Below are 25451 nucleotides of genomic sequence, written 5' to 3'. Positions count from 1 at the left end.
TCTAAAGTCTGCTAAGGACTATGCCAATCGGGACGCAGAAAAAACCGCGGTTTATAAGAAATTAGGAAAATTTCTATTGTTGGTAAAACTTCTTAGCACTTTTGTGAATAAGGGTTCATAACTTCATCAATTTTAGGTTCATAACTTCATCTGCTATTTCACTTTCAGTCATGATGTTATAAACAGAGTCACTTTCATCTACTTCTAGCCATTATAAAACATTTTTCTGAGCTACTTTTTCTCTGGTATTATGTATTGTCCTACAGAAATTAGGAATTTTCCACCCTTCTAAATCTATGCCTGGCCATATCTTGGCCAGAAAACAAATTCTTCCAACCATTTTTTAATATTTGCTCTTTCAACTCTTTCCATGCTGTAGCAAACCTAACAATTGTTGATTTTGATTTGTAAGTTTTCCAAAGTATGTTGCCCTATGTGCTCTTTCATCTATTTTAATGCTGCAGCAAAATTAACAATAATTGTTGATTTGAAATTGTAACACTTTAACTTTTGCAAGGTATGCTTCCCTCTTGTATGGTAGGTCTGCATTATCTTCTTGACGCAATATACAAGCATTACTTCAAACTTTCTGCGATATATTCGTATGGTTGCTAAAATTATTCACTGATCCATGGTTTCAATAAGTGTTGTATTTTTTGGCAAAAACATACAACTAATTTTTTTTATTTATCGGATTTTTTGTCCGTTATATCCGAAGTCCGTTAAATAGAGGTCCAAAATCCACAAGGAAAAGAAAATGTTTTTCCTGTAGTTGGCTGTATACCATCAATCACAAAAATTGAAAAAAATCACAACGTTTTCGATTTTATAAAAAAAATCATCATCAGTGTTATAGATAGACTGGATGCTAGCTGAGCCACCAAAGAAAAATATTCGGGTAAAAATTTTTTAAATATAACATGGATGCATAAAAAGTGCATACTTTGTTAGAACATTTATACCAAATAGACATTACCAAGAAAAATAGTGCAATGCGGCAATATAGCGCCTGTTACTTCCCTGTGCTTTGTATTCGAACATCCAAAGGTGGCGATATGAAGTTACTATAGCAACAAAGTACTACATCGATTACAACAAAAAAGAAAAGACTCCACGTCAGAATTAATTTTAGAATTGTAACTTTTGTAATATGTAGTTATAAATTTGTTCTATTTTATTCACATAAAATATTGTACAGTCCACACCACAAAGTTTAATTTATCTGCCATAAGATAATCCAACAACTTTAATAAAATGCCTTATGATGGTCATATGGCAACTAGGATAATGCCCTAAGGTAATGTATTGAATTTCCCAACACGTGGGATGCAAATTGAGTTGTTTACATTCCAATGACTTAATGGCAACTGAAAAAGGGTTTTTACCCGAATATTTTTCTTTAGTGGCTCAGCTAGCATCCAGTCTATCTAACACTGATGATGATTTTTTTATAAAATCGAAAACGTTTTGTTGTGATGTAGCCCTTTAAAGGGATTTTAATAAAATTTTATACCTTTTACAAAGGATTTTTTCCAATTTTTTGAAATAGAGGTCCGTTCTATCGAGGCTTTACTGTACTAAACTACAAATGTGAGTGGATGACACTGATGACAGTAGTATTTTCAATAAATATTTTGTCCAAACTGTTGTCCTAGGTATTGGAGTATATAACAAGACAAAACTAGGTCAAATGCTTGAATAAGCTGCTTCTTATGCGTGTGATATACGTCATTCTTTTATTTTCTTATTTGTTTATATTATTTCATTAAAAACAGCTTTAAATAAACTTGAGGTTTAAAATTAGATTATACAATAGCACAAAATTAGATTATTTTACTCCAGATTCTGACGCAATTGAAAAAAATGTCGCAAATATCCGCATTTTTCGAGGGTGGGAAGAAACAACAGACAAACGCGAGATCTAAATATAGTCATTTTCTAAACGAAGCGAGCTAAAAATAATTTCGACCAGCTGGTAATTACATTGTACTTATTTCTGTAATTATGAAGAAATATGCGAACGTGGGAATGAAGATTGGCATTGTTTCTAAATATGAACTTCATTGATGGGTGACTCATATAAATAAAAATAAAGACAAGCTAAAGTCGACTCATGGTTTTTAAACATAGTCGCGTCGAATTACGACACTTGACGGAACATTCATAAGATAAGATTTAAGAATGGATCTAATAATAATTGTCACAAATACTTTTATGGTATTTTTCTGCTATGAGCTATCCAGAACTATAGACTAGTCAAATAAAAAAAAGTATTGCATTAGGTTTCAAATTAGAACCTTCTCCAAATCAGATTCTACGAGGAAAGAAATTATTTTTCCATGAAAATATCGGTTAAGTGGGTAGCGGGTAGGAACTTCTTTGGAGTCCCTTGGATTCTATTGGATAGTCATATCAGGTAAAGTGAATCAATCCCTGCCCTCCACAGATTCCAGGAGCTTCTTGACCCGAGAAGCTAGCACCTGCTAAGGGTTCCTTGTCCAGGGTCACGGATGAAGTCCAGAACGGCATCCAAGGCGACGAAGAATACTTTCAGTACGGCGCAGGTGGTGGAGTTGGCAACCCTTGATTCTAGGGATAGTATAAGATCACAACCCGTGGCGTCTGATCCAGAGTGGGCGGCTGAAACCAACACTCACCAATACGTCTAGCCAGTGTGGTGTTTAAAGGCTAAATACCTCTCATGAATATGTCAGTTGAAAACACGCAAATACGCCAGACAATTAGGAAATTATTTCCAGAATCTTGCACTGATAAATGATCAATCTGTTCCATGGATTCTGGGGGGACAAAATATTGACAAAGACAGGAAAAAATTACCCGAATAAGACGACACTTTATATAGGAACATATAATGCACGTTTCCTATTATCCGATGAAAGAATTATGGAACTTGAGTGCGAACTAGAAAACATAAATGTTCGGACATAGTCGGTCTCAGCGAAGTCAGAAGACGTGGCGAACAATTAATTAAACTAAAATCCAGACATAGTTTTTACCACGTAGGTGACGACAATAATTCCTTGAGAGGAACCGGCTTCATTATACACAAGCGTCTCCAAACAAGTAAAGAAATTTTCCACAAGAGTGATTTGTCTTACTCTCAAATTGAATACAAGGTATAATATGAGAATAATACAGGTTTATGCACCAACAACAGGCCATAATGAAGAAGCGGATCAATTCTATGATGATATCGAAGCTGCTCTTAAAGATCATCAAGGACATTTCACTTCTATGTTCATGCTGCAACACGACTACATATTCCAAATGAACAGTATCTTCAAAAAGAAACCACAGAGAAGATGGACATGGCAAAGTCCTGATGGAAAAACTCAAAACAGATTAGATTTTATTATCACTGACAAAAAACACACAGTTAATGACATTACGGTTCTAAACAGACTTGTTACCTGTAGCGACCATAGAATGGTACGACGTAAAATAGAAAAATAAGCTTAAAGAAGGAGACGTATAAGATGATGTTCCTAAAAAGAAGAACACATCAAAACCATGGATGAACCATGTATTCTATGTAGTTAGGTTTGTCTATCAGACCGGTATTATGTGCCACTGGTTAGTTTTTGAGCACAGAATCCTCCGGGTATAGCTGCCATTTTCAAGGATAGGCTAGGGACGTATTTATAATAAAAGTGATGGTAGCTTTAGATAAATAGCTCTTGTATAATTTTTCGACAGGAACCATGAAACTCTCACTGCTATTAAGATTTAACAACACTAGTAAACCATTATTGAAATCATTGAAATAAATGACATTTTTACTCAAAAACAACAACATCCCATTTTAGAAAACATCTAAAATTATTATGAATATTAATTTACTCTACATAATTAAGTAGGTTAACAATATGTGGGAAGGTCGTAGTGAGTAGTGATATAATTACCATAAAACGGCAGTACCTGCATTCCCCAAACTACCCACCACTGTCGGTATTTCGCACTCTTCAAATCCTCAATACCATAGGCGGCGCGCCCACTTTCATTGCGTTGGGTGATGTTATAACAAAAAAGGTTGTTAATTACTATTAGTGTCAAATCCTAGCGGTAAGATTTATCGATAAATTCAATGGTTACCAATGTAAACTGAATTCAGAGGATGTAAATATATCACATCACCCGAATAAGTCCAGGGCCTAGTATTTGAATGGCGCCACAAATCGCAAATCCATAAATAATTTAGAAAGCATCACTTAACGCAATTTTAGGTCAATTGGAGCAATATTTTACAAGTTATTTCACTTTTGAAATTTTCGAAATTACTGGAAAAATCAGATATCCTTTTGTTGAGAAGTATTGCATGGAAAAATCCTCTTTTAAAAATAGAAATTACTTGTGTTATTATTAAAAACTTAATCAAAATCCTTTATAAAATACATAATATATGTAATTTAAAAATACTTTTCCGTGAAAACCCTTTAAGAGGAAACAGTAGCGATCAACAGGTAGCGAAAAGGCATTCCAAGATTGCGGCTGTAATTTTGAATATTTTTTCGAGATATGTGGCACACGTATTCGTAATATAATAAAGAATGGCGGTACAGAGCCCAATTTAAAAAATATATTAATATGTGGAAATTACTCTGTAATTAAATACAATATTAAAAAAACGAGCCTGTACCGCCACTAAGAAGAACAAAAAAATACACTTTCTTCAAATAAACTTTTTTATCCGATGCCTAGATTTTGTGTCATTTTGGAACTACTAAAATTTTTTATTTCATTAGTAGTTCCAAAATGACACAAAATCTAGGCATCTGATAAAAAAGTTTATTTGAAGAAAGTGTATTTTTTTGTTCTTCTTAATGGCGGTACAGACTCGTTTTTTTAATATTGTATTTATTTACAGAGTAATTTCCACATATTAATATATTTTTCAAATTGGGCTCTGTACCGCCATTCTTTATTATATTACAAATACGTGTGCCAAATATCTCGAAAAAATATTCAAAATTACAGCCTCAATCTTAGAACGCGTTTTGGCTACCTGTTGATCGCTACTGTATCACCTTAATGCCCGGTTGCACCAACAGATCTTAAGCTTAAGTCGAGAATATCATAAGAATTAATATAATATAATTATAATATATTATAATAAGAATACCATAATATAATAATAGATATAATTGATAATAAGGTAAGAATCTAAAATTATGGTGCAACGTAAGTGATACTCAAGGAGACCCTATCTATAAGTAGAACTTAGCTAAGTTGGAGCTTAAAATCTGTTGGTGCAACCAGGCATTAATGTTATAAGTTGTAGAAAAGTTACATTTATTTTATATAAACTATTCATTCCTTGATTTATATCAGGGAACGAAGGACTCCCCACGCTGTGGGTTGACAGTGGGTTAGAACCTCACATTATGGACTCCAAGAGAAACTGATTTGACATTTTGAAAGGATGCCTGAAGATCGTATTTTGGTGGCTAAACCTGTTAGAAGTACTGTGATGTAGCCCGAAAGGAATTTTTTTTATCAAATATGCCTTTTATAAAGTATTTTAATTAATCTTTTTATTATATACACACCATTACTCTAATTTGTTGCAGAACAAACATTATTCTGAGACAAAAATACCTACCGACTACGAAATTGACAGTTGACAGTTTTTAATGCCTAATTAAAATATGTATACAACTGTAATCTTATTCCAACTGTAATCTTTATTCAATTTGATTTGCAATTTTTCTAAAAGAATCAATAAAATTACGAAAATGTTTTATTACGTATGTGTTAAATATTGTTATTATTAATGTAACTTAATTGACCAATATTATTTTTTCAACCTATAGTAATATCTCTGTAAACTTTCAAATCATCTCAAGTATGTAGTACCGCTTCATTCATTTCTTACGAGTTCTGATTTGTTTGCCAGTAAAATTATCGGAAGGTATTCAACAGTGCACCAGGAATGTACAAGGTGTCCCAACAAAAATTATATTGTATTACATTATAATAATTTGATGCTCCGTCAATTTTTAAAAAATTGGTTCCTAAATACAACCGATTATTGTGTTAGTTGTCCTACTTTGTATGTTTTGCAGTAAAACGATCAACTATAGGTGAATATACAGTATGGTGCAAATGAAAGGAATGATTGGTTATTTCATAAGCCGAGGACTTGGAGGGAAAATCCTGAAATACTAGTTCGATTATTGGACACAGAGAAAAGTTCACAGAGAAAGTCTGAGTGCAGAATCATTGGTAACTATCTGCTGCCTGAGCTTTCTACAAATTTATAAAGACACAGGCCGATAGTTTTCTATCCCAGATTTTATTATTTTTAAATTTTGAGTTTTTGACATATATATCATACTAGTGACGTCATCCATCTGGGAGTGATGACGTAATCGATGATTTTTTTAAATGAGAATAGGGGTCGTGTGTTAGCTCATTTGAAAGGTACACTGGTGCGCCCTGAAGTCCCTGCAGGTGTGCCGCGAAATTTGATTATACTCACTATGTCACTATCATTATAATATATATTATTTACCCAAGTGTGCCGTGGCTGAACCAATTTTTAAGTTAGTGTGCCTCAAGCTAAAAAAGGTTGGAAACCGCTGCTCTATGGAGACGGTGAAGAATATAATATAGGGTAAAACCAAGTTTGAGCATTTCAATATGGTCAGGTTCTTGAGTTTGTAAGATTGACCATTCTTCTTCTTCTTCTTTAGGTGGCGTCTCTAATGTAGTTTGGCAATGACTTCTGCATTATCTCTATCCTGTCCAGCCAGGTCATTTGTTATCTGCCAGGACCTAGGTGCAATGTTATTTTGTCTTGTTTTTTCTCTTGTCTTTTATAATTGGTTGTTATATTTATCTTTTCTTCTCGCGTTTTGCTATTTTCCATTTTTCATAGCCGTATTATGTTTTTCCTTTTTCACTAAACTTTTTCCAGGTTTTCTTCAGAGAGTTGAAATGGGTCGAGGATCCGATTTTTTGCTTTGCTTTAGTCTAAATTGTTTTTTTCTTCCCTAATATATTGCATTATTGTGATACTGCATAGCCTGTCTTTTTAAGCTGGTGTCATAATTCGTGTTTAACATCTCTAGAGCTGGTTATAGCATAAAACATAAAATACGACAGAACTGTAACGAGAGATAAAATTTAATGACAAAAAAATACGTTTAATGTAAACAATACGTTTCTAACAAATGCGTATATAAGACACCCTGTAGAAATTGTCCAAGTCTAGGTATAATATCCTACTAAAAGTTAAAGGTCTTGGTGGAACTTGAAAGTTGAACGACCTGATAGAAGTACCCAGACACGTGTTTATTTCATTCATATCTAGTGTTTAAGCAAGGGCGTTCCACTGGAGAAAATAACACGAGTGAACACTACAGGGTGGTTAACGGAACCGTTTAATTTCGTGATATAAATATTTTTATAAAAATTAGAATAAAATCTTGTTCGGATGATGTTTTTTAAATAAAAAGAGTAAATTCAGAAAACACTGACGTAATTAAGTTTTCATAATATGTTCATTATTTACTTCATACAGAGTTGTTTGAAGATGAAGATGACAGAAATAATATTATCGAATTCTTCCAGAATTTTACTGACGGCCCAGAAATTCTGAAATTAGAGGTAGAACACGCTATAAAAAATGCTAAAATTTTTGATTTTCCTAAGAATACTTCACAACAGAATTAGACACAAATGCAAAGAAGATCTCGAGGATAACCAATTTGGTGTAAGAAATGCCCATGGGAACTAAGGAGAGAGGCACTTCTTGCTCTAAATATCTTATTACAAAAATGCCGTGATCGGAGAAGCGATGTATTTGCATGCTTCGTGGACTTCTTCTTCTTCTTTAAGTACCGTGCCCAAATTTTTAGGCGTGGGTAGCTTCCATAACAATTTGCCGATATCGTTCTCGATCTTGTGCGGCATGTAACAATTGATCTGCTGATAAGCCAGTCCATTGACGAAGGTTTCGGAGCCATGAATATTTCTTTCGACCAATTCCTCTTTTTCTGTCGATCTTTCCATTGAGTATTAACTGCAGCATCCTGTATCTGCTACCTCTCATTATATGCCCCAGATATTCAAGTTTTCTCTTTTTTATCATCTTCATTAAGTCACCTTCGCCTTGACCTACTCTGTTTAAGACTTCTCTGTTTGAAATGCGTTGAACCCAAGATATTCTGAGCATTCTACGATACGACCACATCTCAAAGGCTTCTAATTTGTTCATCATGTTAACCTTCATGATCCAGGTTTCACATCCATATAGTAATACAGGATACACATAACATTTTAGGAACTTGATTCTTAGTTGTAAGTTCAGCTGAGATTTGCTAAGAATAGATCTAAGTTTCATAAATGCTCCTCTTGCAATTTGTGTACGAGTTTTAATTTCTTCATCCGGATTTAGTGTCTCGTTTATCCAACATCCTAGGTATTTAAAATGGTTAACTTTTGTTATTGATTCATCATTGACAATTAGTTGCATAGGGCCGACGTCTTGTTTACTAACCACAAGTAACTTTGTCTTTGTTGCATTTATGTTAAGTCCGTTATTGGAGCATTCCCTAGTGACTCGACCTATAAGGAATTGAAGATCTTCGATATTTTCAGCCATGATCGCGGTGTCGTCTGCATATCTGATGTTGTTAATAGTTTCTCCCCCGATTCGAACTCCACATTGTCCTTCCAAGGCTTCATTAAAAATTATTTCTGAGTATACGTTAAACAAAGTTGGGGATAACACACAACCCTGTCTGACACCTCTTTGAATGCAAATTTTGTCTGTTTCTTTCTTCGTGGACTACTGTCGATAATTTTAGTTTTATCAATGAAACTCCGACGTTTGATGGTGTTTTATGCGGTGTTTGTGAGAACGTATATGCGTCGTGCGTCGTCGTTGGTTGTATGAGGTCGGTGAAAGAATTTCATTTGTAAATAAATATACAGGACAAGGAAACAAAAAAGAAAAAACAGGTAGAATAAAATAAAATGAGAAAGTCGATGGCTGCCATGGAGGAAAAGTTAGAACTTTGAGGAAGCAAATGGACAAATTACAAGAAACTATAGATGATCAAACAAAACAAATTGCAATACTAAGCCACAAAAGATACTATCACTTAATTAAAGGCAACGAAAAAGATGTCTCAGATGAAGTAAACACTGACGAACTAACTGAGCTCCTTAGAAAATGTAGACGAAAAATGTGACTCTGAATTCACAGTAGTCTTAAAAACTAGGAAAAAGATGAAAAATAAAGAACAGCGAGGAAACTCAAGAAAAATCCAAAGGGATAGTAGAGCTTTAAATGGAGAAAATTCATAAAAAGAGGGAGGAAGGCTTTTCAGTCAAAATTAAGCTTAAAACGAGACAAACACCATCAAAAAAGAGGTTAGAAAAGCCAGAAAGAAGACCACCAAGAATCGAACAGTCAAGAAATTTTCGAGGTAGCCATGAAACAAAAAATAAGAACTGAAAACAAATGGCCAAAAATTCCATTTTTATACAGACCACAATAATAGATTACAGAAAAACGGGCGTACTGTTAGAAAATTGTAATGACAAGAAGCACAAAACAGAGTGGGTTGCCTTCCCCATCTATGAAGAAAATACTAAAATATTAGTATGAAGAGGATTTCCTGCAGGCATAGACCCAAAGAAAATTAAAAATGCTTTGGCGAAAAGGGACATCGAAGCAATAAAAGTTACGAAAATGATCTCAAAGAGGAAGGACAGAAAGGAGTAACGGTCGTTCATGATTACAGTACACGAAAAAGATGAAGCAACTCTGATGAAAACTACTACATACATGCTAAAGATGAAGCAACTCTGATGAAAACTACTACATACATGCTACATGTCAATACATTTAAGAGATGTTAAAGAAGGGGAAGTGGATCGCATCCAGTCCATCAATTGCCAGGGCTTTTACCACCACCAAAGGGCATCAAACACAAGATGTGTGAAGTGGTAAAATGTTTGTATATTTTGTGGAAAATTGCCAGACCAACCTATATATCTTGGAGTAACTTTGGACCGGTTTCTCACAGACAACATTGCGTAAAAAGGAGAGGGGAAGTAACAATACTCAGGAAGCTAAAGGGGTGTAAATGGGGTGCATGTCCTAGCATCTTAAGAACAACGGCACAGGCTCTGTGTTTTTCAACTGCTGAATATGCATGCCCTGTTTGGGGCAGATCTGTCCACACCAAACAAGTTGATATTGGGCTAAATAAGACATGTAGGATAGTATCAGGGTGCAAGAAACCAACGCCACTCTCAAATCTATATTTATAAGGCAGCGGGTTTTGCAGAACCCTCAACAGGCAGGTGTTGCAGAACACATAGAGAAAAATAAACAGATCGTGGACGAGCGGCATGCCCTATACAAAACTCGAACAACACGAAAGCGACTGAAATCCAGGAAAAGCTTCCTTGGAAGGAACAGTGCAGGATGAACCGCCTGAGTATTTTTCTCTTCCCCGGGTTCAATGGACCGGCCAATCCCTAGCCCTAGACTTTGAAACGTGGAAAACTATGAATAGAATAAAAACGGGGGTCGCTCCAGGAGAATCAAACGTGGTAAAATGGGAGAAAATAGACTAAGATGATGTGAACTGTGACTGTGGAGAAATACAGAATATGAACCATCTTCTTCGGTGTACCCACGAAGATTTGTGGCTCGCCAACAAAGACGAAACTGACATAGGGGTGTATTCTGTAACACTTCCGTTAAATTTTAGAGGCCTCTAAAATTTTAGCGCCCGCTAAAAATATTTTGGTATTCTGTAAATCATACATCCGTTAAAATCATAACCTAAACCGTTAAAACTCCCTCTAAATAAAAATATTTTAGAGGATGTAAAAACGTACCCGCTAGATTTTTATCAGTCCGTTAAATGTGGTTTAATTATTTTTGTTGGGTTATGTTTGTATGAATAGTAGTTTATTATTGTATTATACTGGAGATAAATACTATTTAAAAATGGTAAATGGCTTTCTATAATGTATTTGGTGAAGAAGTACTTAATAAATAATAATGAAAGGTAAGTCTCATTTTACTTTACAATCGACACAGTACACCTATAAGCAACAAAATTCAATTTTTTGTTTCCTTTTGTAGAGCTTATTTCAGATTACAACAAAAACACAAAAAGTAATTGAACAGAAAGTAACTACAATTACCATTTCAAAGGAAGTAGGTACCTACCTACTACATTAGAAATGTGATTGAAAAAGTGGTGGAAGTCAAAGATATTTGTCAAAGCAATTAAATCCTATTAATTCAGGTAAAATTATTTGGTAACCAGATACAGATTAATAAGATGACCTTAATGTTATTGAAAATAGACCATTTGGCCAAAATTAGTGTCGAACGGGAGAAGAAATAAGATATGTAATTTTTCAGCAATATTTTAATGTAGGTATAACTTTATAAATAAAAATGTTTAGGCCATGGGTACATAATTCGCAAATATTTTACGGCTATCCCTACTTTTTCTGTCTTTACACGGCAAATTACGTGTTGTAAAATTCACACTGGTATGGATATGTAAACATTACTACAATGTCATTCTACTTGAAAACGTCTTGATTAACTTAAAGAGATGGCTTTTGAATGTTCTTGGATAACTGTTATTTGTATAATTGCAAATTATTAATTCAGTTAATAAATGTGATAATTTTTTCACTAACTATATATTCAGTGATTGTAATAATTTATTTTTACAACAAAAACTAATACTCAATCAAGAAAAGAGGAAAAGTGTTAAAGTGATTTTTTAATAATATATTGTTATTATGGAACGCTTACAATTTTGAACATCTTTAACAACAAAATACTTGGTCACAGAATATTATATTATCCTGATGTATTCTCTGCTTGGATCTTCCACAAATAATACACAATAAATAACTTTTTATTAAGTTCACGTCTTAAATCAATTATTTATCTAATACACTCTATATCAATAGTATTTAATCAACAACTCAAAATATTCCCGATACCGTCAAATATTTAAAATTGTCACTGATTGTCAGTGTCTGACTGACAATATGCTGACAATAATATTCTATTCGGTTGAGTGCGTTGTAAGACAAAGATAGATTTGGAAAATATTACCACGTACATTGTATTTATTTTTTTCGAATCCTGAATAAACCAATAAATATTTTTGAAAAATTTAAATGCAGAATGAAAGACTAAATTATTACCGAGGGCCGAAAGTCCCTTAGAATAAATAAAAAGTTTATTTTGAATCAGATATTTGAAATTAAAAATCACAGTAAATTTTCTCTTAGTTTTTCACCCCTGTAACTTATTAAAATAAACATTATAGAAGTTCTCAGAGACTTTCGGCCCTCGCTAATAACGTAATCTTTCATTCTGCGTTTAAATTTTTCAAAAACTTATTAGTTTTCTCAGGATTCGAAAAAAATCAATCCCCATTTGAATAGCATTGCAGCCGAAAATACGTACCCATCCTCTTAATTGGAAAATATGAGTTTTACTAAAAAATAATTAAATCCAAAATCCAATAAATATTATTTTCTAGGAAACTGTCAATTTCTTCTTCTTCTTAAGGTTTTTGGCCTCTGACAGTCAGTTTTCGATCAATTTCTATGTTAAAGTAGTTCAAAAATGATCAACGTGCGACGTTGTCGTATTTGTTCCAAAACTTTTTAGAGGATTCCTCTAAAAAAATATTATTTTAGCGGTCCTCTATAATATGTGTTACAGAATGTCAATCTAACCTAAAAGTTTTAGAGGACCGTTAAAAGTTAAATTTTAGATGCCTCTTAAATTTAACGGAAATGTTACAGAATACACCCCATAGCCCGATACTGGGCCGAAATTCTATGAATGACATGTTCGGACACGATTAAGTAAAGTACGTGGAAAATGGTTTCGTTCACCTCTAATTATTCCATAAAAATGCCATAAAACCCCATACACTGTAAAAATGTCATTTCCTGTGCACAAAATCTAGACAGTAGCTACATATCCGGGGACATCCCAAGGGCGGATACAGGGCCGATTTTCGGGAGGGGCCATGAATTTTTTTTGGAGGAGGGTACCGGGGATCTTGGGGCAATTTTTAAACATTAGGGTCACAACGGTGAGTTTTAAGGCCCTTTTCACACACTATTGGGTGCCATAAATACATTCAAAGCTAATCGTTATTAAAGTATCTATGTATTATTAAACTCAGTACCGATTCCTACACATTTGTCGGATCCAAGTGCAGTTCTTTCAACAAGTTTAATACTATTTTTCCCAATGCTCCTCCTGTCAGAACTTGTTCCTCCCCTCTCTCTTAATTTTCACTAATTATTTTTATGTTCTCATAAGCGCCAATGAATTTGACAAAATCTTTACGAATGTTGTTATTCTGTATCCATGTACCTCAAATTTAGGTAAAGCTGTTCCACCTGGGGTACGTCGGGCATTTCGTCAAATATGATACAGTAATAGTAATAATTTACACTCTGAACCTCATTTATTATATGTTCAATTATTTCTTCACCACATGTTATCAATTGATTTTACTGGTGCTACTAATGTATCTTGCTCAGGACGATGCTGTGGATAGGTGTTGTTTAAGAGTCTCATCTCCTGATGCGATTTTAAACCTTAACACTTCCCCTCATTGCTAGGTCCAGCATCTTCGTCCAGAAGAAGAAGTCCATCATCATGGTGGCCTCTCAGAGGAATATTTTGTCGACCTAAGAACACTAGACTCTACTATACGTCGTAGTCTTTCTCTATTTTCTTGTATATGTTTAGACCTTTGAGAGTCTATCTGGTTAATGACTGACTTTTGTGGGTTGCGATAACTTTGTAGAAAATTCAGCCCAACTTGAACGCACTCCTTGTGGTATTATGTTTTTTCATGGGTTTGTATGGCTCCGTCTTTGCCCATCAGTTTGGCGAAAGATGTTAAAGGTTTCAGGACAAAGCTTTGGGCTGTCATCCCTTTATTTTGATCATATTTTTCATTAGAAAAATAAAACGCAATACTTGTAAAACAATCCCTTTTGACGGTGTGAAAGTACCCACCAAATCCTTTGTTCTAAATGCTAGTGATCCAAGTAACGCTTTATTTCTTTTTTATTCTTTGTGTGGACAGAATATGGAAATTGATACAATTTTGATGGCTGCCAAGGTTGTTCTAACAATTAGCACTTTGTAAAATTATCAACATTTTGATTTATAAAATATCCTATGTCATTCTTGAAGCTTCCGTTACTGCTTTTGTTGATTTCTAGTCCAGAAAACATATTTTTCCCCTGTTTTGTACATATACAGTCGAACCCGCTTATTGGAATAGCCTTCGTGCCAAGAAAAAGTATTCTTATAACAGGGATATTCTAATAACCGATCATTGGTGGCTAGTAGAGACGTTCCAGGACCGCAAATTTCTATTCCTTAAAGCGGGATATTCCTTTAACAGGTATTCTAATAAGCGGGTTTGACTGTATATGTGTTTAATACTAAAAACATTTAAACGGCAAATATTTAAATTTATATTTTTTTAAATTCTCGGGAGGGGCCATGGCCCCCATAGCCCCCTCCCTGGATCCGCCCTTGGGACATCCTGTACGCTTTACTGTGTTATTTGACCTAAAAATGAAGACTGTCGATAATTTTAGTTTTATCAATGAAACTCCGGCGTTTGATGGTGTTTTATGCGGTGTTTGTGAGAACGTATGTGCGCCGTCGTTGGTTGTATGAGGTCGGTGAAAGAATTTCATTTGTAAATATACAGAGTGGCCCAAAGGCAAGCCACGGAAAAAATGCGCAGTTGGAAAAGGACACGTGTCCGTGTTATTTTGTTGATACGCATATTGTTCCACATTTGAACATTAAAATAAAATTTATGGTTTTTGTTATGATTGTTACGATGTGTAAGCAACCTTGCATGTAACGTGTGGTGATTGTTAGACATGAGGAATAAATTATTATTAGTATAATGGGAAATGTTGCCCTTAACAATCGATTTATATCAATAATCAAGGTTTTAGTAGATTCTAGATGCATTTGTATATTAATTTTAATATTGTTACAAAGCCTTAGTATTTTAAAATTTTAGTAATTTTCTTCACAATTTTTCACATATTATTCATTCATTATTCACGTATTAAGTAAATAGTAATCATGAGTTATCTTGAATGTTTGATTTATCCATAAACAGAAGAGGAATTCTGTATTCCAGTTAACCGATTCGTTGTGAAAGAAGTACCTATTTTTAAGCGAAAGTATGTTTTACTCACTATACTAGACACGCCTTGATAAACAAAATTAAGACAGGGACTAAATCGATGGCTAAAAGGACAAATATTGTATGTCCAAAATTGATGTTTTCGGTAAAATCAATTTAAAAGTTTGCGTTATCCGTGACAAACCGTACATACTTTAAAAGTAACTAAATTACAGTTAAGTTCTTGCTACACCTTTCTTTTATATCTCATTCAGTTCTATTTCTGTTAGGGTTAAATGTTAATCACATTTAACAAGCTAAAAGTAACCCCCTGTATGGACATACAATAAATGTGAAGTAAAACATGGACATTGGACATACAATATATTATTTCCATACTCCAATTATTGTGAAAATATCATAAAATTAGGTTTAAAATAGTATTAGTAGTACAAATGAATGTTTTATTAAGGGCGTAAGTGCAAAATTCGGACCAACCCTTTTTTATTTTTGAAAAAATTAAACGCACAATGAAAGACTACATTATTACCAAGGGCCGAAGTTCATAGTGTGGACAAATATTGTATCTTTGGACATACAATAAAAGAGTCGTTTGTTTTGAATTCTGTGAACGCAAAAGTATTGTATTATTGGATCTACAACATTTGTACTCTAAGTTTATGATGTTGTCAATGGACATGTCTTTAATGCTACTTTAGTAACTACCAAACCGTTCTAAGTAGACATCCCTATTTGAGCGCAATAAAGATTCCATCTCGACTGGCATAGACCAGGAACTATCTCAATTTAAACAAAAATTAACATACAATATTTGTCCTCTTAGCCATCGAAATATCTATTCGAACAATGAGAAAAAAAATACAAAACAAATTAGTAAAACAGAATGGGTGAAAATCGACAAACTGAGATACCTACTATATCATAAACCGAAAAGAAGAAGTGTGACCGCCCTTTGAGTAAGTGGTGAAGAAAGTGTGGGTACGAATATAAGGAAAAAAAGTGCAGGTTTCCGAGCACAGAGAAGAGGAACGAACATGACGGTTCCTTATTTATACAGGCCTTTGCTGGGTTTTTTCGTTAGTACCTTCGACTCGGTTATATATACAGGCAAAATATCAACTAAGTTAGCCAAACACATAAAAAAAGAGAGGAATGGAATAACACCAGCTTTCAGGACAAACAACAACTCAAGCTAATACATTAAGGACAACAAGAGCCAAAAGAAAAATCACTTACACAGTGGTGTATACAAACTTATATGTCGTGACTTTCCAAAAATTTACATCGGCCAAACTGGTAGGACGTTTAATAAACATTTTGCAGGCTTTAATAAACACAAAAGGGCTTTCAATATTAGAAAAACAGATTCTACGTGCGCTAAATCATAATTATTCTTTTAATGGCCAATTTCAAATTCTCCATATTTAAAATAAAAGCATTAAGCTATCTTTATTATAATATATGGAAATTAAAAAATACAGATATAATTCTGAATGACCAACTTGAGACAAACAGCTTCCTCCTCCTGACCTCATTCAGTTAGAGTTAGACTATAAAGTGTAGGTGCATCACTTGAGAAAGATACTCTGCCGAAACAGCTACATCTAGTGATATTCATTTGTTATAAATTTTGTGGAAGTATAGAAAACAAAAATTTTCAGTGTTTTATTGTTAGATAAAATGAACTTCCATTAAGTAACGGTCGAATCCTTCACTTGACAGTGAAATCAAAATCAGCAGAATCATTATCTATGAATCAAAATCAACAGAAACGTTTCAGAAAATCTTCTGATAAAAAAAAGAATTTTGTCAAGAATATGGCCTTGACAAAAAAATATGATGATCTATTTAATTTGTACTCAGAAGCTACTACTAATAAAACACTTTATGAATGAATAGACAGCTCATCAAATTAGATAGAGGGGGATGATATTGCCAGCAGCTTAAAAAGTCTTCCACAAAGACTACGTATTGTATCTGAACAGTTTGGATGAAAAACTAAAGAGATGCAGAACTTAAGAGTTTGGATAAAATTAGATACGCAGATACGTTTTGCTTATCGCTGTAAACGTAATTTTTTACGGCTTTTCTTCGCAACATTTCCTGATTAGTATAAGACATGTGACGTGTTTACTAAATTGAAATGGAAAATAACAGGAATTAACATCAATGGACAATTCCTGAATCACCTTCGCTACGCAGATGACATTGTGCTGATAACTGAAGACAAAAATGAGCTCCAAAAAATGCTGAAAGAGTTAGATACAGAAGCGAGAAATATATGCTTAAAAATGAAGTTTTAGAAAACAAAAACAACTACTAATACTAGTCAAAAATGTACAATAACTATTCAAAATGAAGAAAATAAGAAATCCAACAAGTGCAAGAGTATATAATACATCTGGGTCAAGTATTTAGGCCTAGTAAGGAGAACCAAGCATCGGAGGTGACCAGGAGACTCAGATTGGCGTGGAGCGTTTGGAAAGTTCAGCTACATTCTCAAAAATAAGAGATACCCGCAATACCTAAAAACAAGAGTCTACAACCAATGTGTACTGCCTGTATTGATATATGGAGCGCAAACATGGACACTGACAAGAAATAACATGGATAAGGTACCTATTAAAAACACAAAGGGTCATGGAAACAAAAATGTTATAAGTAAATCTGAAGGATGAGAAAAGAAACGAATGGATAAAACAAATCACTAAGGTCAAATATGTAAATGAAAAAATTGCAGAACTGAAATGGAAATTCGCTGGGCACAATGCAAGACAAAAGGACGGCAGATGGAATAACCAAATACTACACTGGAGACCTGGGAATACCGAAGAAGAAGAGGAACACCTTAAATAAGATGGACCGACGACATCAAAAAACACGCTGGTTCCAAATGGATGAGTATAGCCCAGGATAGAGAATCCTGCAGAGAAGAAGGGGAGTCCTGCATAGATGCGTGACATGTCTAAGCTAGATGATAATTCGTCGATGTAGGTACGCACATTTTAAAGACAGATAACTTTTTCGTTAGTTGTTTCTTATGGTCCATCTTCTTCTTGTGCCACTCCTATCGGAGATTGGAAATCATCAAGGCTATCCGGACCTTGTTTACAGCTGACCTAAATAGTTCATTAGTGGTGCAGCCAAACCACTCTCTCAAATTCCGCAACCATGACATTCTTCTACAGCCTGGATTGCGTTTTCCTTCTATTTTTCCTTGCATTATATTTTGAATGGCCCAATTTTATGGCCCATGCTTATCTTTTACCCGTTATAGTAAAATATAACATTCTTGACTTACATAACATTCTGGTGGCTGTTTATAGTGATTGTCCAATTAATAAACATGTGCTTCATCTTGTTTGATGAAGTAAAATGTGTTTTCATTCACAATCACCGTGTTTGATTCAGTAAAAGTTTTTCTAAATAAATATACAGAATATTAAGAAACGACGGTTGATAACTACCAAGTACATACCTACAAAAATTCGATAAGAGCAATAATCAAAAAACAAATGGAGAGCTCAGTAAACAGGACTACTAAGAACGAGAATTCCTGAAATCAGTGTAAAGGAAATAGTGTAAGTGATAATAGAAGAAACGGGATATTAAAAATTGGAAAAATAAAACCACGTATACGAAGAAAGCGAGAAAAATGAGTACGTAAAAAGAATAGAAAAAATAGTAGAAAGCACTCCAAAATAGGAAGAAATGAAGATGGAAATTGAATTAAAGGAACACAAAATTCAAATTAGCACACTCAAATCAGAAAAGCTTAAAATTCTTTACTTTCATTAATGACTCGTTTTTTAAAGAAAATTTTACTTTTCGTTGCCGAACCTAAAAATTTCATAGATATTAGAAATGAAACACATAAGAAGTAATTGTTACATACTACACCAATATCTACAGTCACACACACGGACCAAATAATACAAGAGAGAGGATTATTTGCGAAGGCGATTCTCACTGAACGGCGCTACTTCCCATTCCCACGGTATTTTCTCACAAGTCTCATGGATTCGAGGTTCCCTCAGGAACGACCTCGATTGTCCAGATCCACGATCCACATCCACGGTTCATTCATTACGATTCGTTCTCATCTAATACAGGGTGAGTCACCGGCGGTTGTGCGCGATGACAAATATCAGGGTCGGGTTGATTAATAAAATTAACGTGTTTATTTTTCTTAATTTTAGAGTATATTTCACTCTATGTATTATTACACTTAAGAACGTAAAAAAAATTCCATCTGAACTGTTTTATTTATTGTCCAATTTGGATAATTTTTTAAAAAATAAACCGAAAATCATTATCGATTAATACTCACCATTCAGATTTTCTACTAAGACCTGATTTGTAGGTACAGACTGTCCGAAAAATAAACTGAAGTATATTTCTTATATGTATCTAGAGATTTAGGTACCTCCATACTCAATTTTTTTTGTTAAATTTTACTTAAACAATTTCCCATGCATTGTTTTTTATTAACTTTCAATATTTCGATTCGTATTATGTATTGAATAAAGCTTAGACAGAAAGCTAAGCGCTGGTCCATATGAGGGCGCAGTGGCGGCCGGTCAGGGTCGGCAGTGCCGACACACACATTTATATAGATAGATTTTTTTAATATTTGTATCTGTGAAGTAAAAAAAAATCTGTCAGATAATACAGACTAAATTTTATTCATGGTTTTTAAAAGGATTTGATCAATCCGAGCGTTAAGTGATCCCTGCGCATAACAGACTTCTCAAAAAATGAATGATCCGAGCCATTCATCTGACTTTTCGGCTAGCCGTACCCAACTCATCCGTAGCTTGACGATTTACGCGTAAAAATCAACGAAATAACAAGTCGATGAGCAAGCGAACATACATTCTCTCCGTAGGCATTAAGCGGCAGATACGGCATATTTAAATCTGCCGGTCTGTGTTTCATTTGGCATCGCCAGACCCGATCGGCAGAAATTGTCAAAAATAATCACGCCGTTTAATTGATATTGTAATTTTTTTAAGTTGTCAGGAATTATCATTTAGTGGACATGATGGATCGAAGCATTTGTTAAAAATCAAAGTAATTATAGAGAAAATAATGAAATTGTTTTAGAAATATTTACTTTCTGATTCGAAGTGTATTCGTAATACAGAATGAACTAATACATAATAATCAAATAGTTACATTTTGAATAACGTTATTGAATCTGAGATTTAGAAAACCATTTGCTTTTCGCTGGAAGTAGATGAAACTTCTGATTATCATGTCATTCACAATTATTATCAATTATTGTTGTTCGATACGCGTTACGTGGTAATATTTATGAGAGGTTTTTAGAGACGTGAGTAAAAGCAATAAGGCAGAATATATTTTTGGTGTTTTAAAGAACAGATTAAAATTTTTTGATATCAAAAATAAATTGATAGGGCAAACTGGGGTAATCTTATGACTGCGTTGCTGTGATGTGCGGTGAATTGAATGGTCTCCAGTCAAAAGTTAAAACTACATATGTATTGCATCACAAGCTTTATTTACTCACTATTACGCGCATATAATGAATTTAGTTTTGCATGATACGAGTAAAAAAAAATAAAGAATATCGTCTTTTCTTGCCAGTTTTCCAGTCTTTTCTTGCCAGTCTTATTTGTAGCAGATTTTCGTGAACAGCTTTTGGAAGATTTTGATTTTATTATCGAAGGCGACGATTTTGAAATTGGCGATACCTCGATCCGTGAAGCAATCGGTTTGAGAACTTTATTAAATAATTACTCTTTTAATATTCTTTTAAATATTTTTAAGACAGAGTTGGCCCAAGATATTAATTATTGTTCAAAATCAGTCAACTGAGATTATTTATTCAAAAAATAGAATACGAAAGCTGGTGCAAAATCTCAGAGATTTTCGTAATGATAGTAGTTTCCAATATATACGCAGTGACATTTTGGATTCGCTTGATATTTCCGAACCATCCCAAAAAAGACAACAACATGATACATATCTCGAAAAACGAGTAGGTACCTATATCTTGAAATTTTGGATACCTACTAATATATGCAAATAGATACTTGTTTTTCGAATTTTGAAGATTTACAAATTTTTGACCTCTTTGACGATTCAAAATTTATAAGTTACCTTCGCCAAAGAATTTCCATTATTATAACAAGTCAGGTACTTAAAAATTATGCCGATCCAAATAGGTTACAAAATATGTATGTATAATTCTATGTAGTAAGTATTGCAATTCATTATAACAAACTGTTCATCAATTTGCTTATCACCACTACCACCAATTTCTGCCTCAAATAAACGGGATTTATCTTGTCTCAAAAGAATCAACACGTATTGTCGAAACACCATGAAACAAGAGAGAATGTCAAGTACATCAAATAAAAAAAAACAAAAAACAACAAAATCTCCTATGATGATTTAAGCCTTTTAGGTTGATGGTATACTTATATGAGGAGACAAAAAAAGCCTTGCCGACCCTGTCTCCAAGGCCACGAGCCGCCACTTGAGGGCGGTTCCATTTGTTCCTTGGCAACTTAAACCGCGGCGGTTGGGTTTTTCAGGTAAACCGCGACGTCGACGTTGGCAAACCGCCATCATGTGGACAAGCTGTAAAGCATTCGTGAACTATGCACTTGACTATATGTAACAATATTATTAAGAGCGTAGGCTCAAAATTTCGGGCCAGTGCTTTCTAAATTTTTTCAGTTTTTACGAATTCTGAAAAAACTAATAAATATTTTTGAAAAATTTAAACGCATAATGAAAGATTACATTATTACCGAGGACCAAAAGTCCCTGAAAACTTCTATAATGTTGATTTTATTAAGTTACAGGGGTGAAAAAGAAAAGAGAATTAAGTGTGATTTTAAATTTAAATATTTTGTTCAAAAGAAACTTTTTGTTTATTCTAAGGTACTTTCGGCCCTTGGTAATAATGTAATCTTTCATTCTGCGTTTTAATTTTTCAAAAATATTTATTAATTTTCTCACGATTCGAAAAAAATGAATGCATTTAAAAAGCACTGACTCGAAATTTTGGCCTACGCTCTTAAGTTATTGAAGCAGAAATAAATCAAATTCTCGCTAATTGAAATTAGTACCTGATTACTAAAGCAAGTTATCGTAAACACGTGAATATTTGGCGCGATTTTTTTGCGAGAATGACAATATTGGTTATCTGATTTATTAAAACGGTGGGGTTTAAATAAGGTGGTGATGAGCACAATATGTTGCGAATTAAGTTAGCCTCACTGGCCTGTGCTATGACCCCCACTAAAGAATGACACTAAACACGACCCCCCACGGAGAGGGCTGGGGGGTAAATTTAAAATTTTAAATAGGAACCCCGCGATATTTCGCGAAATAAGTAAACATCAGAATGAAAAACTTCAAAATACACGTATTCAATATTTTTGAAAAATCCATCGAATGACACCAAACACGACCCCCTACGGAAGTGGGGAGGGGGTTACTATAAAATATTAAATAGAAGCCCCCATTTTTTCTTACAGATTTGTAGTCCTTACGTAAAAATAAGTAACTTAAAACATTTTTTCGAATTATGGACAGATGGCGTTATAATCGGAAAAAACGATTGTTGGAAATGGAAAATTAAATTAAAAATGGAAAGTCCCCACTAAAATGGAAAACTAAACTTAACTCTTTTTGGTTTTAGGACCTATTCTTCGCAACCCAATAGGTCCCCATAACCCTCGAGTAATTGTACATTTAGCATACTTTCCTCCCCTACTATAAATAAAAGTAAAAAGTATTTAAGGAACTCTGAAATACCTTCTAATAAATTTACAATAATTAGTAATAAACCCAACATATCCGAAATATTTTTTACGTACAAAAAAAAAACCTTCCTTAATATAGTATGGGTGGTACTTACTTCTGGTTTGGACTAGCTGACTAATTGCTAGTTGAAGGGTCGCCATTTTGTATCGTCTGAAAAAAAAGATATATGTATTAGTTATTGCAAATGTTTACAATAAGAAGTACATTTACACGAATGGGAGGGGCATCGGTCAGATTCAGGGCCGCCTAGAGCATCCACGGAGCCCGCAGCCACGAATGAAAAATTTGGGGGGCCCCCTATAGGTCAGTATCTCTTATTTAATCGTTTTTTATGCCAAAGATGTTAATTTATTTTTTTATTACACTAATAATGTTTGAGGAAATTAACAACAACACGAATTCGATGGACGTGAGACCACAGATCAAATTTTGCAGCATATGATCTGAGTGTCATTAATTTTTATTGCTAATTCTTGTCTGCGTTTGGCTTTATGCTGAAGCACGTGCAGACATTTGAGGTTCCGTATAGGTGATTGGGTAATAATCTGAATAAAACAGGAGCATTCTTAAATTTATTCTATAAATATTTGGTTAGTACCTATTTCGTCATTTCACTCACAAAAAAGTGTAACAACAAAATTTTCTACTTGATAAACAGGTGGTAAATTATGTATGTATTAGTACTTTGGGCTAATTACCAAAATACATACAAGGAAAAGTTATTTACCAGCAAGTTTATTGCTGGAATCGAATCTTATGATTGTATATATTAATAATATAGGTATGCAAAGTCCGCAGATAATGTGCTACTTTTTTATAAACAAAATGGCGCCCGAAAATCGTGTTTTTTTCAATATTTGCTGTATAACTCCAAAGATTTTAACTTTACACCAAAAACACCCAAATAAAAATTCACCGTAATTAAATATTGCATAAAGACGTGTTTTTCCTGATTTACATCGACGAAAATTTTCCCCGGAAAATGCGGGGTTTTCCAACAAAATCTTTAATTTTCAACTAAAATTTTAGATAAGTAATTGCTTATCAATAATTAAATAACTTGGTAATATAAAAGCTCTTTTCGTATAGATTATAATTCCAGAAGCTGACGGAAATCGAATGAACAGTTTAGCAACAATTGAATTGTTAATTAAAAATTTACGGTCGCTATAATAACCACAATAATTATGACACATAAGAATAACTACATATGATTTTTGTATAAAAAGACACTGTACCTATCTAATGTACTTTACAGATTTGAAATTGGACTATTTAAACGGCCTCAGGAATATTTTAAAATTACAAACAATTTTTTGGCTTATAAACAAATAGAAATATATCGGGAAATATTAAATTAATTAAATTATAAAAAAGGTATTGGAAAAAAAGTTTAATTGTGATGAGTGGTTCCTGAGATACAACCGGTCAAAGTTAACCGGAATTTACGGCAAAGATATAAACAAGAGGATCATAACTTTCGAACCATCACCTTTTTATTTCTGTCCTCTTTCTCCACACCAATTTTCATATCTTTAAAATACTCCTAACATATATTATAATAAAAACTATTGATATCATGAATGAAAATTGCCAAAAATAGCAAAATTCCAATCAAAAATTAGGTTGGAGTAAATGTAATCTCAAGTTCAAAATCGGTATACGTTAAAAAAAAAATGCATTTTTTTGGCTTCCCATGGAGCAATTTTCTTCATTCTTTTTTGTTCCCAAGTAACTCGAGTAGAGCCATCTAACTAACGCATTATTAAATGTCAAACTTGCTTTTGTTTTGTTATATGTAATAGATTAATTTTAGATAATTACTTATCTAAAATTTTAGTTGAAAATGAATTATTTTGTTGGAAAACCCCGCATTTTCCGGGGAAAATTTTTGTCGATGTAAATCAGAAAAAACACGTCTCTTTGCAGAATTTAATTAGGGTGAATCTTTATTTGAATGTTTTTGGTGTAAAGTTAAAATCTTTGGAGTTATAGAGAAATAATTGAAAAAAAAAACACGATTTGGGGGCGCCATTTTGTTTATAAAAAAAGTAGCACACTATATTATTAGTGTATATTATAATCATATGATTCGATTCCAGCAATAAAATTGATGGAAAATAACTTTTCCCTATTCTCCGATAACCTGCCCAGACTGCCAATTCTATTCTATATCTATTCTATTATGTATTTGTATTCAAGCTTATCAAAAGAGTATAGAGTAACAGTAAGTGATTTGGCCATGAGGATTAATTCAAAAGAACGACTCTGATTAGTCCTGACCCCCCAGAGGGGGTTTAGTGATCATCATTATGTTGTGTATTGTCTGTCTCCAATTTCTTCCTCTGGCCATTATTTTTAACTTATGCATAGGTCTTTTGCATATTCCTGTAATTTGGTCGATACACCTTGTTGGGG

Source organism: Diabrotica virgifera, chromosome 7 (assembly GCF_917563875.1).
Source record: "Diabrotica virgifera virgifera chromosome 7, PGI_DIABVI_V3a".
Classification (NCBI taxonomy): domain Eukaryota; kingdom Metazoa; phylum Arthropoda; class Insecta; order Coleoptera; family Chrysomelidae; genus Diabrotica; species Diabrotica virgifera.
This window is presented reverse-complemented; position numbering follows the sequence as displayed.